This window comes from Ochotona princeps, chromosome 1, assembly GCF_030435755.1.
Source record: "Ochotona princeps isolate mOchPri1 chromosome 1, mOchPri1.hap1, whole genome shotgun sequence".
In the NCBI taxonomy this organism is placed as follows: domain Eukaryota; kingdom Metazoa; phylum Chordata; class Mammalia; order Lagomorpha; family Ochotonidae; genus Ochotona; species Ochotona princeps.
Window position 1 is genome coordinate 15,730,487 of NC_080832.1, and position 18,065 is coordinate 15,748,551.

The window sequence follows — 18,065 nt, forward strand, 5'->3', positions numbered from 1 at the left end:
ACTGTTTACCAAGAGTCCATGTCAAATGTACCAACACTGTAAAAACTTAACATTAGTGAGAGATACTGAAAAGTAAACAAAATTAAAACAGGGTAAATCTTACAGGAGTAAATGCTAAAAAAGATTCTTAATCAGTAAGAAGATATCACTACAACTAATAATCAAAAGAAAAGTACCTAGTGTTTTAAAATTATTTCCCAGAAATGCGTCAATGTGAAGTAAACATTCAAGTGATTTACAGGTGTAGCTTTTAACGGAATTTCGGTAACAGGCTCACGTTCTCCCTTCTCTGATTTATTTTAAGTCTTTCCTTGTCAGAGTTTGCATTCTTGCGTTTAATTTTTATCTATCTTTGCTTTCATTCCACAAGAGAGAAATATTGCCACAGAAAGCCGTTCTGTTCTGGCACTTACGGTCAAACGTTTTTTAAAAAATATTCACAGATATATCTTTTTATAAAGGTATATCTTTTTATAAAGGTATCTTAAGATAAACCTGAAAATTACTAAGATAGAGGATTATTACTATAGCCATCTACCTTTAGAGTAATTTATGATTAAATATGCAGTAAATATCCATCCCTAAAATCATCTCACTATCACATAATTCCCGGTGCCCTTAGTGTCAGACACATAACAGTCTACAGATAAACAGAACAAACACAAGTGTTCACACAGTTCTTCATTCACAAGAGAATCTGGCTTTTTGCAGATAAACTCGAATTAATAGTAAAGAGAAAGCAATTACATGTAGTTTTCAACAAATACCGCTATACTTTTCTTACACCTCTCTGAATTCAATACTTGTAAATTTATATTTCTAGCCTGAATTTTTAGTCTACATTCTACTTGAAATATTGAATGAATCACTGACCTGATATCACCAGTAATACGTCTAAAAGGCATTTCAGTTAATACATCCAAAAACAAGTCCCTGATTGCTCAGCCCAGTAAAACTTGCCCCTTTACTAGTTTTCTCCAACTCAGTCAATAACTCCATACTCAACTGCTGGGGCCAAAAACCTTGGCTGCCATCCTTGGATTTTCTTTTATGCTTCAGTCATAACTCATCAGTAATTACTACCCACACAGGGTTTGGAGTCTACACCACATCTGACCTTTTCTCATCCTTTTTTGTTAGCACCTTGGTCTCAGCCACTATCATCTCTCATCTGTACTACTGCAGAAATTTCCACTATGTTCTCCCTTCCATCTTTGCTCTATTTCCATAGCCTATTCCACACAACAGTCAGAAAAAAAAAAAAAAAACATATAAAAAGGAAAGTCACCATAAATGACTAGTTTAAAGAAAGCCCTATGATTACATCAACGGATGTAGAAAATATATTTGACAAAACTCAAGACTCAGTCATGATAAAAACATTAACAAACTAGGTAGAGAAAGGGAACTTTCCCGATCTGATAAACAGTACTTACAAACTAACACATTTCATGGTAGGAAACTAAATGATTTCTCCCTTAAGAACAGGAACAAGACAAGCTTGTCAGCTCTTCCCATTCCTATTAAACACAGTACAGAAAGTACGAGCCAGAGCAGTACAGCAAGGAAAGGAATAAAAGGCATTCTGACTGGAAAACAAACAAAACTGGAATGTTCAAAACCATCTAGAGCTGACAGACTAATTCAGCAAGGTCTAAGGATACAAGGGCCACCCACAAATGTCAACCATACTGCTATATATTAAAAATGAACAACAGGAAGCCAAAATTAAAAACCTAAGAACAAATTCTCCAAATATACATATTAATGTATACATTTAATAAAGTATGTATAGGATTTGTATATTGGAAACTACACCTTATTAAAAAATCAAAGATCTAAATAAGTGGACATACTATGTTAATTATGAAAAGACTCAATAAATATCAAAATTGCCCAAAATTATTAACATATTTAATGCAACTCTTAGTAAAACTCCAGCAGCATATTTTTACAGATTCTACATGTTATATGGGAAGAAACTAGAATAGTCCAAACAATTTTGGGAAAGGAAAACAGTTAATAAATCATCACTATGATTTTAAGATTCATGATATGTAGTTATAGTAATTAAGAAAATATGATAGTGGCAGAAGGATAGACACAAAAATTAGTAAAACAACTTGCTCCTCTCCTCCTAGCCTAGCTGACGTGCACTCAGACGGCCACTTCCAGGAAGATTTTCATGCCATATCCTTTCATCCCTCAGGAATTCAGAACCCAGAAACAGAATCTTACAATTATGGTCATCTGATTTTTGAAAAAGGTACAAAAGTAAGTCAACGAAGGAAGGACAGTTTTTTTTTTTTTTAACAAATGATGTTGCAACAACCATTCCTCTAGAGGCAACCACAAAGAAAGAATCTTCACCTACATTTCGTAGTTTATATAGAATTAAACAAAATGGACCCTCAACCTATCTACACACTCGTATGATACAAAGCTTTCAGGGAGCAATGTGTAGAACCTGAGGCTAACTGACGAGTTCTGAGACTTGACAAGCAAGGCACAGTCTAGCAAAGAAAATATAACCTGGGCTTCAAAATCAAAACAGGGTGAGAGCACTGGGCAAGTGGTGAAGGTATCACGTGGGATCCCTGGGTCCCATAGTGGGTCCCATAGTGGGTCCCATAGTGGGTCCCACAGTGGGGTCTCTGGGTCCCTTAGTGGAGTGCCTGGGTCCCTGGGTCCCTTAGTGGAGTGCCTGGGTCCAGGTTCTGGCTCTGCTTCTGATCCCAGTGTCCTGATAACACACACCTTGGGAGGCATCAGGTGACAGCTGAAGTACTTGTGTCCCTGTTACCCATGTGGCAGACTGAGCTTTGGTTGGGCACCTGGCTTCTGCTCGGCCCAGCCCTAGACATCTGGGGCTATGAGTCAGTAGTGAGCCTTCAGAAAGTGAACCAGCAGTTGCAAGATCTGTCTCTGCCCCTTTGCCTTTCAAATAAACACACCTTTTTTTATAACTAAAATATTTTACTCTGCGAAAGAACTTTTTAATAGTATCTCAAGATAAGCTACACATTAGAAAAAAACAAGATTAGCAAATAATATACTCAACAAAGAACTGGAATACAGCATGAATTCTGTCAGCCCAAAGAGAAGAAAACAATCCAATTAGAACATAGGGAAAAGAGTGGGATGTGTACTTGATTACATAGGATCCACAGGCAGCAGAGCAGCGCAGTAAACTACACTCCATGTCATTAGTCATTAGAGAAATGATGGACGTCACTACACAGCTATCAGACTGGCTGACATTCAAAGAAAAAGTATCCCAAGTGCTGTAGAGGATGCAGACAAACTAGATCTGAAACGTAAAAACGGTATGGCCACTTTAGAAAGTATGATAGTTTTTATAGTTAGCAGAAAAATCACACAACCCAAGGACTGAACTCCTGGGGATTTATCCTACATATATGAAAATATATTTTAACATAAAAGGCTGTATATAACAGGTCACAGCAGCTTTATTTTTATAATCCCAAACTGGAACCACAAATTAGTGAATAATTAAACAAGACTGTGGCACATCCACACAACAGTGTATTTCTTAGCATTAAAAAAAGAAAGGTGTATTGACATATGCAATAATTTTGGTGGGCCTCAAAGGCATTATGCCGAGTAGAGGGAAAAAAGGGCAATTGCAAAAGGTACTATAAAGTGACTCAATTTACATAACATTAGTAAAAGTATCAAATTTACAGGCCCTGCATGGTGGCATGCCAAGCCAGTTGTCAGCCTGCAGCATCAGCATACCTTATGGGCTTGTGTCCAGCTGCTCCACTTCCAAATCAATTCCCAGGTTGTTAGCTGGAAAAGCAGTGGAGGATGCTCAAGTTCCTGGGCCCCTGCACCAAAATGGGACACCAGAAGAATTCCTGGCTCCTGGCTTCAGACCAGCTCATCTGTAGCCTTTGTGGCCACTTGGGCAGTAAACCAAAGGATGCAAGATTTCTCTCCCTCCCTCTCATTCTCTCCTCTCTGTAAATCTGATTTTCAAATAAAAAAATTTTTTTTTACAAAAGTGTCAGATTTATAGAGTACATTAGTGTTTGCCAGGTGTTAAGGTTGGAGAAACACATGTAAGAAATTCTTGCTGATAAAACAGTTCTATGCCATACAGCGATGGTTACATGAATCTATACGCATAATAAACACTATAGAATTATATACACACCAGCACCAATCAGTTATAAACAGTAAGGGGGGAAGTTTGCATCTTCAAACCCTTCAGTGACTTCCTATCTCATTCAAAATAAAATCTAAAGTCCTTATCACAGTCTAAAGCTCTACATGAAAAGCACAAATCCACTTGGATCTCATCTACCCACCTGTGCCTTCCTCACTCAAGTCCGTTAAACTGGCCTTCTTGGGGCCACCACTGTGGCTTATCAAGAAAAACCTCCACCTGCGCTGCTGGTATACCAAATGAGCAACAGTTCACGACCTGGCTGCTCCACTTCCAATTCAGTTCCCGGCTTACTGTATGGGAAAGCATTAGATGACTCAAGTGCTCAGGATCCTGCATCCATGCAAGAGACACAGAAGCAGCTCCTGGCTCCTAGCTTTGGATCAGGTCAAATCTGGCTGTTGCAACCATTTGGGGAGTGAACCAGTGGGTAGAAAATCTCTCATTTTCCTTCCTTTCCTCAAATAAAAATGAAATGAAACAAACAAGTCAAAAACTGGCCTACAGAGATGCCAAGCGTGCTCCTACCTTAGGGAATCTGCATTTCTTGTTGCCTCTCTCTGGAAAGCAATCTCCCTTACCACTCAGGTACCTGCTCACACATCATCGAATCAGACATGCATTCCCAGTCTCTATCAAGTAGTCTTCCTTTTTTTCTTCCTCATTAGGAATTTTACAGGCAACAAATAGAAACTCCCCAGCTGGAGCTCCTCTGGTCTATTCTATTGTGGTAAATGCTGCTACTGTGCACCCACAAACTCAAGCCGGAGCATGTGGGAGCCTTACTTTGCTTTATTTATTTGTTTACCTATTTATTTTGGTTGCAGATGAATTTCGCTTACCAAGTGACCAGGTGAATGAGAAAAGAAGGAAGGGGAAAGCTACTCCTGGAACAAAGCCAGGAGATGGGGTACCTCTTGAAAAGAGAGGGAGGAACACCCTCTTTCCTTGCTTTGTTCCAGGCTCAGTAACCCCCATTCAAATCCATCACAAATGTCTGTCCTTAACTATCCTATCACCACAAGCTTAAATCGATGGTTGCACACCACCCGTCCCGATTGCCCACCACTCTTCCTAAGGCACTGTGGAATGCCTGCACAGCTACCAGACTTCCTGCATTCAACCTTTTCACATGCAGTTCTCCAACCTGTACCTCTTCCCCCGCCTGTACAACACACACTCAGGAGTCACTTTTCCTAGGGAGATCTCCCTGTTACATTCTCTCAGCCTCCAGATGAGCGAGTCTCTCCTGTGGGTTCCTAACGTATTTGATGCTGAGCTCCGCCGTGGCTTCTGTCAATATGTCATACGGGTCTCCTGATGACAAGAGCTTCAGTACCTGCCACATCTGATCTGTCCCGACACCTTCACCTGGCACACAGCAAGATCTCCAAACTCCGGGGTTAGCAAGTCAGTCTGAACAATAAAGAATGTGGAGAGGAAACAGGTGGCTGGTCTGCACTGGTGTGCCTCAGAAGGCATAGGAAACAACCTTTACGCGTTTCTTTCTGTTCCTTTGATCCTGTGACAGCCTCTAAGAGCTGAAGCAGAGAGGGCTTGGCTGGGCCAGGATCACCAGCTCAAGTTTCCCTTCCCCCAAAGTAAACTGCCCCAGCAGCCCCGGAAGGCAAACAGGATATTTCACTCCAGACACCGACTTAGAAAATCTCTCTTCAGGGCCCATCAATGTACTTTTACATGCACAAACAGCAGGATCACCATAATCAAGTGGGAATTTTCTCTGGAAATCCACTTTCTAAGCGCTTATTTGTCCATTTCACGGGGGAAAAAATCACCATAAAGACGCAAATAGTACTTCGTTAAGTAAAGTTCAGACACTTGCAAATCACAGGGTAAACAATTATGCTCAAGGAAGGTACACTGTTAACTGTATTTCTAGGAATGTTAATTTCACACTGATCCCTAGCGGTTTCTCTGAGCATATTTTCTCTTCAATTCTAGCAACTATCTAATAGATATTTGTGCATATTTGCTTAGGTCTGAGGAGCAAGGTCCATGCTTATTAGGTCACAGATTGTGGTCATTTGGACAGTGAACCAGAGGATGGAAGAGTCTCTCTCCATCACTTCTTTACCTGCTTTCAAATAAATACATAACTCTAAAAAACAAAACCAAATCCTGCAAGTGTTAGACTAAAGGGAATTACTTCTAGAATACAAGATTTCACACACATACACTATGAAATGTTCAAAAAATCCTTTAAAAAGCGCACTGGATTTTAAAAATTATTTCAATAGAAACTACAGCAACGGAATTTACAGTTTTGTAGTAAATTGTCTATACTGGTCTAATATTAAGAAAATTCTAATGTTTACTAAAATCATCAGTAAACAAATGCTATTATTATTTAAAATGATTTATAATAGCACTGAATACTAATTAGCAGAGTAAGCCATTCTAAGATAATCATACCAGGTACTCAATAAATTAAGGAAAAAATTAGGGAAAAAAATCAAAGCAAAACAATCATAGTTAATCCAATAACAGACTAAGGTAAAGATAGTCCAGGTACTTTTGACTGTAAAATGCAGACACAGAAAAAGTACTAATGAAATATCTGGAAAAAAAATTAGCTAGCAATGTAAAACAGAAGTAGAGGAAGGAACATTTTATGCACAAATTTCACAGTAATATATTTAACCTCATGATCTAAGGTGTTTTCAAAATCTGATTCAGGGCAATTTTCTAATGCTTTTCTTAAAAGAACTGAATTACAGGAGTGTAGAATGATTTAAAAGTGAAAACTCGGGATTCCCCCTACCCCCAGAAATAGATAAGAAAACAGAAAATGTGATATTTTATTCTTGGTTTAAACAGTTAAAGTAAATACTACACAAATTTTTTATTCAATTTGTTGAAGAAAAATGAAATAAGCAGAGATACCCTGAAGGAAAAACCTAAGAAAGCAAGGTTCAAAATGTAAAACTATTTTCCATATTTAAACTACAGGTCTAATGTAACTACAACAAAAAATTCATCCTGTTCTATTTGAGAAATACCCGCTTGTAATTAAATTTTGCTAAACTGAAGAAGATAAAATGAAGTGAATCAGAAAGTCTTAAGAAGGAAAGGTTGCTTTAAAAATAGGATATTGTGCCTGTCACAGTAGCCTAGTGGCTAAACTGTTCGCCTTGTAGTTGCCAAGATCCCATATGGACGCTGGTTCATATAGCGGCTGGTCCATTTCCCACCCAGCTCTCCGCTTGTGGCTGGGAAAGCAGCAGAGGATAGCCCAAAGCCTTGGGATTCTGCTCCCATATGAGAGATCCAGAGGCTCCTGGCTCCTGACTTCAGATGGGGCCCTTGGGGAGTGAACCAGCAGATGCAACACCTTTCCCTCTGTATCTCCTTCTCTGTATATCTGACTTCCCAATACAAATAAAGAAAACAGGATATTGTAGCGATTAGTGTGGATTTTGAGGATACATATTTTACATTTGTAAATAGATCAAGTAACAACAAATGCAGATAATGCAGGGCAAGATTCACCACGGAAATGAAGGGAAGACACTGCATCTTCCTGAAGAAAAGGCCTGGGTTCAGACTGCTTGAACAGTCCCCAGGACCACATGGCTAGAGTTAGCAGGGAACCATCCGAATGGGGTTCACCTGACCAAAGCCCAGCTCTGCTCAGACCCCCAAGGCATGAAATTCAATTAACACAGGATGAACTGAAAATCTAAACAACTATTTCTCACAGTTTCTGGGAGAATTAAAACCAGGTAAAGGTTTTTCTGCTTCCACCTTCCCAGTTCATGTCAGAATTATTGCTGTTGTTGATTTCTCTGGCGTAAGGACAAAGCTCTGCAAGGTCGACGCGCTAGTTCAAGCTGCCGTTCGCCTGACTAGGTATCGTCTCTCAATGGAGAGGAATGGACAAATCATTTCACTGAACTGCCACTGGCTCTACACTGGGTGATGCCAGCAAGATCTGTGGGCTGCATGGTAGACCAATGGGTAGGACACAAACTTACGACGTACTCAACTTGACTTACATGGAACAGTAAGAAATCCAAGATCAAAACACATTTTCCTTACTATAAACAAATGTCAGAATGCAACTTTAAGCTAAAATTTAATTGTATTACTTAATGAGTAGGGAATAATAATTTATTAACAGGTCCACAGGACCTTCCAACCTTTACTTTATTTAGTGTTTGGCTTTGATCCTACTAGGTGTCCCGGTATTAGGCATATTTTTGTGTTTTTTTAAGTGAAATATGAATGTGATCTTCTTTAACAAAGCAGTTAAAATACTACCAATTCTTATACTGCCCTGGCCTGCTATAATTGCTTGTGGGTCAAGCAGCCTTTCTTCCTGAAACCACCCAAATTGTCTTTCCAGTAGCAGACTGGTATTGTACAAAGCCAGCGGTCACTAGCTTACACTCAATTATCTGTATTTCTATTTCATGTCTCACAGAGTATTGTGACATACCAAATTTGAATAGCAAGCATCCTATATATTCTTTGTGGGGAGTTCTTTTTAAAAAAATCCCCAAAATATTCTGCATAAGTGACTAAAGGTATTAGAATTTTACATTTCTTTTGAAATTACATATATACATACACACACATATATACACATATATGTATGTATATATAGATAGGCTTTTATATAGTTTTCATGTATTTCATAGATATACTTTTAAGAATCTAATAGTATTTTCTTCCTCCAGTCCATTGTTTTGATTTTTGCAAAACCATAATCCTCCGGGCCTGGCAGCGTGGCCTAGCAGCTAGAGTCCTTGCCCTGAACGCACCCGGGATCCCATATGGGCACCGGTTCTAATCCCAGCAGCTCCACTTCCCATCCAGCTCCCTGCTTGTGGCCTGGGAAAGCAGTTGAGGATGACCCAATGCACTGGGACTCTGCACCCATGTGGGAGACCTGGAAGAGCTTCGGATTGGCATAGCTTCAGCCGTTGAGGCTCACTTGGGGAGCCGATGGGACGGAAGATCTTCCTCTCTGTCTCTCCTCCTCTCTGTATATCTGACTTTGTAATAAAAATAAATAAATCTTAAAAAAAAAAATAATCCTCCTCTACACAAAGAATTCAACCAGTGGAAAAACCACAGGGCTAGAAACCTAAATTTTAGGAAAGGTAAAATTATTAGCTGTTAGGTGGAGGATAACTTGCAACAGAATGGGAAAAACCTGCTCTGTGCTGAGATGCCAGCCTGTGAGGAGGGAGAGTAGGGTGGCAAGCTGCTTGTCCTTCCCCGTGAACACCAGCTCCAACCCACAGCACAAGGACCTCCGGAAGTCGCTCGGCCATTTAAATCATAAAGCCAGTACAAATTTACAGCTTCACTGAAATCGACTTAAGGAGATAAAACAGACTTAACCTTTAACAGTCAGCTAACAGCATGATTATGCATGAATTATATTTTCTACTCTGCGTTTAAAAACTGATAATCCTCCTTTGACTTTAATGTCAACATCATAACAGGTTTATGAACATTACTCTGGCTACAAACAACTGACTTCTTCCTTATAATTTCTAGGATATTTTAAAAAATACTTGGCTAAACTTTACAAATGACATTTAGAAGATTCCACTGACTAGCGCCTGACCTTCCAGACATGGGAGTTCACTACCACAGCTGTGACATACAGAAGATCTATATTATAACCACTCCACAGGGAATGCATGGGATTTCTTGAGCTCCTACTGATAACACTGGAATAAAACACAGCAAGAAGGCATGGCCTCCCAGCTTTCCAGTTTCAAAAAGAAAATAAGCATTCTACTTTAAATGACAATTCCACTCTTACCTCAGAAAACTCCCAATCTGCATTGTTTTCCAGGTTTTCCTAAATCTGCTATAAATTCTTTAAATCAACCAGCTTGACACAATAAAGAAAATGAATGACAAGAAGAAACATTTGCTGAACATCCACTATGTATTAAACACTGTACTAAGTGTCTTTACAAGTACTTACATGAACTGGAATTTTGGACAATATTGTTGCTTACACATTAAAGTGTTGTGGTCCACCTCACAGACTTGTATGTCGAGACAGGCACAATCTTCCTTCATCAAAAAGCATGAACAAACTCTCTCCAACAGGTACCATCAACTTCAGTTACAGCTGTACTTAAACAATCCTATGCTTCTAGACAAGACTGCCTTAGTTGTTCCAATGAAAAGTCTGTAAGACAAGGCCCCCACAGAGCTGTGAGAGCAACTGTCAAGTCTCACAGCCACCAGGGACAGACCACTGCAATTGACCGATCCCCTGCTACACTTGTAGGCAAGGTGATGGATACAACATGTTCAATTCCACCTTCACAACCACCTTACAGACACTCACTTCACACAGAAGAAACAAGCTTGGAGACGGGAAGCAACTGTAACTGGTCCCACATCTAGTGGCAAAGCTAAACCAGGATTCAAACCAAAATGTTCTATCTAACCACCAAACCACTTTTTGAGTATTAACAATAGGAAACTGCTATTAACGGGAATTCTTTAACTCTGAGGTAAAATTATAATTATGTCCCAAAGTTAAGAACTGAATTCTTAATCACAGAAAAACATTTCGTGTGTCGGAAATTTTTTGACAAATCAAATTTATCCATTATACAGTTTTTAAAAAGATGAAATAAGTGTTATTTATCCCCTTACTCAATTTCATTTTTCTCCACAGTACATCTTCCTCTGTAAACAGAAGAGGTTTTACTCATTATGTCTCCACCACTATCCGTGTAGAGTACGCAAACTAGATTAGAACAGTAATTTTTGTCTGTTTTCTATTACTGAAGCACATAGCACAGCACCCAGTAGGCATTCAACAAATGATAGCTTCTTTCTCTGTTCTATGCATGATACCACTCCTTGAAACAAATTCTGAACTGGGGGATCAGCCTGATGGCTCAATGGCTAAATCCTCACCTGGAAAGCACTGAGATCCCACATGGGTGCCAGTTCATGAATCAGCTACTCCACTTCTCATCCAGCTCCCTGCTTGTGACTGGGAAAACAGTAGAGGATGGACTCATGTCTTGGAATCCTGCATCAACATGGAAGACCCAGAAGAGGCTCGAGGCTCCTGGCTCCTGGCTTTGGATTGGCTCAGCTGCAGCAGCTGAACATCTGGGGAGTGAACCAGCGGATGGAAAAATCTTTCTCTCTGTCTCTCCTCTCCATAAATCTGATCTGTCTTTCCAATAAAAATAAATAATTCTTTAAAAAAATTCTGAACTGGAATCAGTGATGAGCAATATATCAATTTCTTAATAAGGTTCTACATTAAAACAATTAAAGAAGTGGGCCAGTGTGGAGGTAGGGGGGCAGGCTGGTCCTCCACCTTCAGCACCAGCATTCCAGCTGCTCCACCTCCCATCCAGCCCTCTGCCTATGTCCTAGGAAAGCAAGTCCTCGGTTCCCTGAACCTACCCACGTGAGTAATTTGGAAGAAATTCCAGGCTTCGGATGGGCTCTGCTCCAACCACTGCGGCCATTTGAGAAGTGAACTAGTGGATGGAAGATCTCTTTGTCTCTCCTCCTCTCTATAAATCTACCTTTCCAATAAAAATAAATACATCTTTGAAAAAAATTAAAAAAAAAAAAGTTGAGGGGAGGGCATTGTTTCAGACCTGGCTGCTCCACTTCACACCCTATAGACTGCTAACATACCTGGGAAAGCAACAGAAGACAGCTCCAGCACTTGGGTCTTTGCATCCCTGTGGCAGACCCACACGAAGCTGCAAGCTCTTGACTTTGGCTTGACATAGTCCTGGCAGTTGCAGGCATGTGGAAAGAAGGTCTCACTCTCCACCCTATCTCCTCTGGAGCCCTACCTATCAAACACATGCAAAAAAGAAAGGTAGGGGCCAGAATTTGACCTAGCAGTTAGGAGGCCAGTTTAGGCTGCTGGGAGTGGCTCTCTCCCCTTCTCTTCTCCCTTTCCCCGGATGTGGAAAGAACAGAAAGGAAGACTGGAAGCAATTATATCATCCATACTCCCCTGTTCCCTGACCCTTCCCACCCTAATTGGTGGTCCACACAAGCAAGCATCCTCTGAACTATGTACATCTTATCAAAAAGAAAATAACTCTATTATGAAAGAAAAAAAGACACAGGTGTCTTGTATAACCCATGTTTCATAGAGGAGTACATGGTTACCGGCCCAGCTCAGGCTGCTGACTCCAGCTTCCTACAATGAAGAGGCAGGGAAAGCTCATCACTGAGATCCTGTGACCCACACGGTGAGCTGGATTGAGCTCCCCACTGTAGCCCCTGAGCTTCATCCCCTTACAGAGGACATGACCAGCACGTGGGGGAGTGTCTCTCTCTCTCTCCTGCTTCTTAAATAAACAGGAAATAAAACTGGGCCCAGAGTGATGGCTTAGTGGCTAAATCCTTGCCTTGCACACCCAGAATCCCTTATGGGCGCTGCTGATTCAAGTCCAAGCTGCTTCACCTCCCTTGCAGATCCCTGTCTGTGGCCTGGAAAAGCCGGGGATGCTGGCCCACCACGTGGGGGATTCTGAAGAAGCTCCTGGTTCCTGGTTCAGATCAGCTCAGCTCTGGCCATTGTGGCCACCTGGGGAGTGAACTAGCGGACAGATCTTTCTGTCTCTCCTCTCTGCAAATTTGCCTTTCTAATAAAAATAAATACATTTTAAAAATAAATGTCATGAAAATTACCTTTAATTACAGTTTATTAAATTGCAATTTAATAAACTGTAATTTAGAATGAGAGTGGAAAATCTGAAAACCTTTATTTAATAAAGCATTAAGTTTATCAGGAGATAAGGATCTATATGAATTTTGAACATATTTTTAAGTGCTAAAATGTTCACTGTTACGGAGCTACCATTTACCATTTCACTCTGTGACCGTCCTGATTTGATTAGATGAACCTATCAGTGATACATCCCAGTTTGCTCACTCCTTTGCTCAGGATCAGGAAACAAGAAACTAAGCATATTTTGTACAATTAGTTAATAAAAACCCAAGTGAACACCCACATGTAATGTAAAACATCAAAGCTGGAGTTATGTGATCATCCTTCTGGTATTTTTTTTTTAATAGAATGCAGAATGTACAAGCTTGGTGGTTACAAGGTATGGGGATAGCTTTTGGTAAACAAAGAAAACAAGAACTCCTGCCCTCCAATCTCTTACTGTCTGGCTGTCAAGTTAAGCTGACTGATCAGAGAATGTAAGAGTATGTTCTCAAGCTTCCTAGTTTTCTAAGAGTCCTTCACTGTTAGAGATCAGAATCATAAAAAAACCTGTTACAACACTTCAACTATTTTCAAACTATAAGCTAGAACTAAGGTGGAAGAGATTCGCATGTATATAATCTCAAATGTCTCCAGATCCTTACATCTTAATACAGAGGGGTTTAATATCTAAAGTGACAGATATCGATTATCAGACCCTGTCACTCATGAGAACAGTGAATGGAATGTTCTGCTGGGCTGGGCAGCCCCCACTGCCCACATCTGCACTGCCCACATCTGTACTCTCCTGGCCGCATCTGCACTACCAGCCTCATCCTGTGCTAGCGTCTTGGGCCCAGCTCCTCCTCCTCATTACCGAGCAGTTCTGCCCCAATCTTCACCCTTGCCTCTGTTATTATCTCATAATCCTTCCATTTCACGGCATCCCAATCGTAGATCAAATCAAGATGACATAAATGAAACAATGGAAAAGTGCTACTGCTGCTTTGAGGGGTCCTGGGAGCCTGTCCAGGTAGAGATGTAACAGAAAGAAGGCCTTGCATGACAGCTTAATGTATGAACTTCATATTTTACATATTATCAGAATTTTTCCAAATACTCTTCTAAAGTATGCTAACCAAAAATATCCCTTGTTTTGAACAGTTTATGTAACAAAAACCATGCTGTTTTAGAAAATTCAGACTTTCTTCAAGGGCTTCACAGCATGTAACGGTGAAACAGCGTATTCTATAGCTATTTTTCAAAACGCAGTGAGTAGATGCATATTTACATTTCCTTTTAAGCTTTGTGAGAGGAATTTTTCTTACAGGGAAAATTAAAGAAGTGGAATAAACTTTTATTTCTGTCAAGATATATTAAAACATTTATTCAAATGTGTTACCAAAACTAAAGCAGCAGCATTCAATGCTGACAATATTAGGGATCTGCAGAGCTGGAAAACCTCCCCATTCCTTCAGATTTAATAACTGGAAGCAAGTCTTACAACAAAGTGCCTTTCCACCAAAGGAGGAGTGGGGTACAAACAGAGCAGTTATTTCCATCAAATGAGACTGATTTAAATTTTCAGGAAACATGTAGCAGACGAGCTCCTAATCATTTTACCCACTTGTGATAACATTCCAAAAGTACAAGTCCACTAGGAGGATCTAACAGTGTCATTTATAGAACACCTTTAACTCAGGAAAAAATGATTCCATGCAACCAAGAGAAAATGTACATACTGGAGCACAGTCAGTGGGCAACCTGCTCATCTAAAGAACAAGTTCAGCATTCCACTAGATTCTTTAAAGATTTAAAACTTAAGCACCCCACATTAGCCCGGGGGGGGGGGGGGAACCCAAACAGAAGTTCTGAATCACTGGAATTTTTGCTATACTTCCTGTTAACCGGCCGGCTGTAGCATCAGTCAACATGTTCATTCCACACACACACTGTTAAAAAAGCTATAGGATCCTTTTAAAGTGAACTGGGCTCTGAGCTAATCTACTGCTCATTTAGCTGAGAAGTCTTCCCTCTTCCTTATAATTATAGTGTTCAGGCAAAGCACACAATAAGATGAAAGGCCAGCCTCCTTTTATTAGAAACTGCAATGGTTTCACAATTTAAAACTTCAGACAAAGTTTAAAATCAATCACCATTCATTGTTACAAAGAATGTCAAGAAATGGTATCAACACTCCGCTCCTCTACAAAGTGTGGCAAGCAGTAGTAGCATAAAAACTGAAAGCAAAAATTCTGCTCCATGCTCACCAAAATTCCCAGCCAAATCAGAAATTTCATCATGAGCAACATAGTCTTTCAAGTATGCTAAAGCAGAACATAACCCCTTTATTACAAAAGTGCACCAACCTGACCCTAGTATTTAACAATGTGCAAACTTAACTGAAACAGACAAAATGGATGCAAAATTATACTGCCTTACCGTTGCTCTGAATATGACTTTAGTGTTCAAGAACTTTCCAATGAATAAAAACACTGCACAGCCCCAGCTTTGGCAACCTGAATTCCATGAACTACCCAAAGAGCCCTGTTTAGCTGCGGATTCCCTCCACTCTCCTGGAAACCCCGCTTATCAGAAACATTTGAAGAATTCCTCCACAACAATTAAGCTGACTTGAAGAATGGAAACCTAACATCTCAAATATACTATATATGGAATGAAGCCCGGCCAAACACATAAATACAAACTCCCAGAGTAGCGGACAATCTGGCAGACAGCTCTGCCCTCAATCGCACAGCATCAGCAACAGGAAGATCCACCTGTCACCTGCTCAGCCAAGGGGGAAGACACCCTGGCGGCCTCTCGGCCTCAACCACCAGCACTAGGATTTGCAGTGGATTGGACACAGAAGTACCATCCTCCAGGGAACTCTGAGGGGCCACAGGCTGAGAGAAAGGCTTGCTCCCAGCTTCAAGCAGACGGCGCAAAGCCGACATCGCCAAGGAAGTCACTCTCCCCTGGACCCCAACTCCACCAGCCTCGACCTAGTCCCCTAACACCCTTCCCCCCTAAGTCACCACACCTCGGCTCCCCCAAAGAAGTTTTCCTTGCAACGTCCCCCACCCCCATCTCGCACAAGCCCGGGGGCGGGCAGGGAGCAAGGGTGCAAAAGGGGTCCCTTCCCACCCCGGGTACCCCCCTCCTCGAGGGAGGGCGCTCCCCGCCGAGCGACTCCAATGAACCTCCCCCTCCCCCTCCCCACAGAAGCCCCGGAGCCCGGGCCGGCCCGATGCTCCCCACCCCCACTCGGTCTGGAGGACTTGGGGGGCCTCCCTCTCCGCCCCGCCACTGCGGGAAGGACCGAGGCGGAGGGAGGACGAGTGCGAGGGAGACGCGGACGCCCCCCCACCAGGGCCTCCCGAGTCGCCAGAGCCCCTTCCAGACGCCGGGGGGTGTGGGGCGCGCGGGGCTGGGGATCCCGCCGAGGCCCGGCAGCGCTGTCCGCTTACCCTTCGCCGCCGCTTCCCCCTCCTCCTCCTCGGCCGCCGCCGCCGCCGCCTCTCCCACTAGGGCAGCCGTCTCCACCGTCGCCGCTGCCTTCTCCGCCACCACGGCCGCCGCCAGCGCCGCCGCCGCCTCCGATTCCACCCGGCAGGGGGGACACCTCAGCCCTCCCTCCCTCCCCGCTCAGCCCCCTCCGATCGGCCGCCGCCGCCAACTCCCTCCGGCCGCCGCCGCCGCCGCCGCTCGTGGCTGAGGGGGAGGGGAGGGGAGGGGGTCGGGCTGGGTCGCCCTGCCGGCGGCTGCTACAGATCAAAAACCTCTGCTGGGCGGCGTCGCCGCTCCCCGATCCCGGGCTCGGGCTCGCTCGGCCTCCCCTGCCTCCCTCAGCCCCCACCCCCTTGCGCTCGCCGCCCTCCCCCCACCCCCCCAGCTCTCGCTCGCTCCGGCCGCGGCTCCGCCAGCCCAAGTCCAAATCAAAATACTGTCACACAATATGGCGGCGCGGCCGCCGGCAAACACCGCGAGATCTGCGGCGCTGCTGAGGCGGCGGCTGTGACGAATCCTCCCCCAGCCGGGCGGCGGGGGAGCGGCGGCTGAGGCGGCTGAGGCGGCGGCGGCGCGGGGATGCGTTGCCTCCGCGCCGCACCCCTCTTCCAGCACTCGCACTCCGCCCGCGGGGCTTGGCGAAAGCTGCACCGGGGAATGCTTGCCCCGCGGCCGGGCCAGGGGCGCCGGGCCCGAGGATCAGCGAGGCCGCAGGAGGGCGGGGGACAGAGGGCTGCGTGCGGGTCTCCTCAGCCCGAGAGCCCGCCGCACTTGGGGGCTGAAGGGAGTTAAGGAACCGCAGCCCCGGGCTCTGGGGCTGGGTGGAGGGACGTGCAGAGGACGGCCGGCCAGAGGCCGCGCGGGGGGCACCCCGCACAGCCCGCGGTGGTCGCGGAGGGGAGCAGGTGGGCCCGCGGCCGAGGCGGGCACCGAGCGCTGCGGGCGGGACACACCCCCTTGGAGCCGGGCCGCGCCGAGGCCGCCGCTCGCAGGAGCGCCCCGCGCGGACGCGGGAGGCGGCCCGCGGGCGTGCGGGAGGCGCCGTGGATGCCTCGCTGCAGGCAGTGCGGCGCCCGGCTGCGCTTTGCCTTGAGCGACGATGAACGCAGGGTTGCAAAGGTTTTTGTTGTTTTCGATTTTATTTTTAATTGCACGTTTCCTAGAAGTCCTGGCAACCGAGCCAAAGACACTTCAGCCTCGTGAGGAGACCAAGTTTCGATCTTCTGAAACATTTAAATTCCCTCTAGGAGGAAAGAAGGATTCAACACTCAAATGTTTCTCGCAACCCGAAAGACTTCAAAATTCTAACGTGTTCACGGCGTCCACATACTTTAGCCTTTTTCTGCCCCATTTTTCCAAAATGTCAATAACCCTGCCAACAATTGAAACAATTCTTGTGCCGAGAGAAACCCTGAAGGACCGTTTTTATTCTCTTTCCAGTATGCGTGCTATACCTACAGAGGGTATATTTTCAAAGCATCTTGCAGCTTGTCAAAATTAGTCTTTCGTACAAAGCACTTTCCCCACTTCCTTTTTTCCCTCACACATCCAGTGGAAACACCTGAAATCTTGAAACATCGTATTAATTCAAAACCTGTACCATTTTAAAAACCGAAAACATTTATGATTTACAATATCAGAATTTAAGTGTTTTTTTCTTCATTG

The 18,065-nt window shown here is 43.5% G+C and overlaps 1 protein-coding gene across 2 annotated transcripts in view; it reads right to left on the reverse strand.

Moving 5' to 3' along the window:
- TAB2 (TGF-beta activated kinase 1 (MAP3K7) binding protein 2) overlaps positions 1-16,758 on the reverse strand; it is a 94,418-nt gene extending 77,660 nt beyond the window's left edge. For both annotated transcript variants that reach the window (XM_058666132.1, XM_004587298.3), the window contains exon 1: positions 16,361-16,758. The gene's annotated coding sequence lies outside the window, so the exon portion shown is untranslated. The remainder of the gene's footprint in view (positions 1-16,360) is intronic.
- Between the last annotated feature and the right edge of the window lie 1,307 nt (positions 16,759-18,065).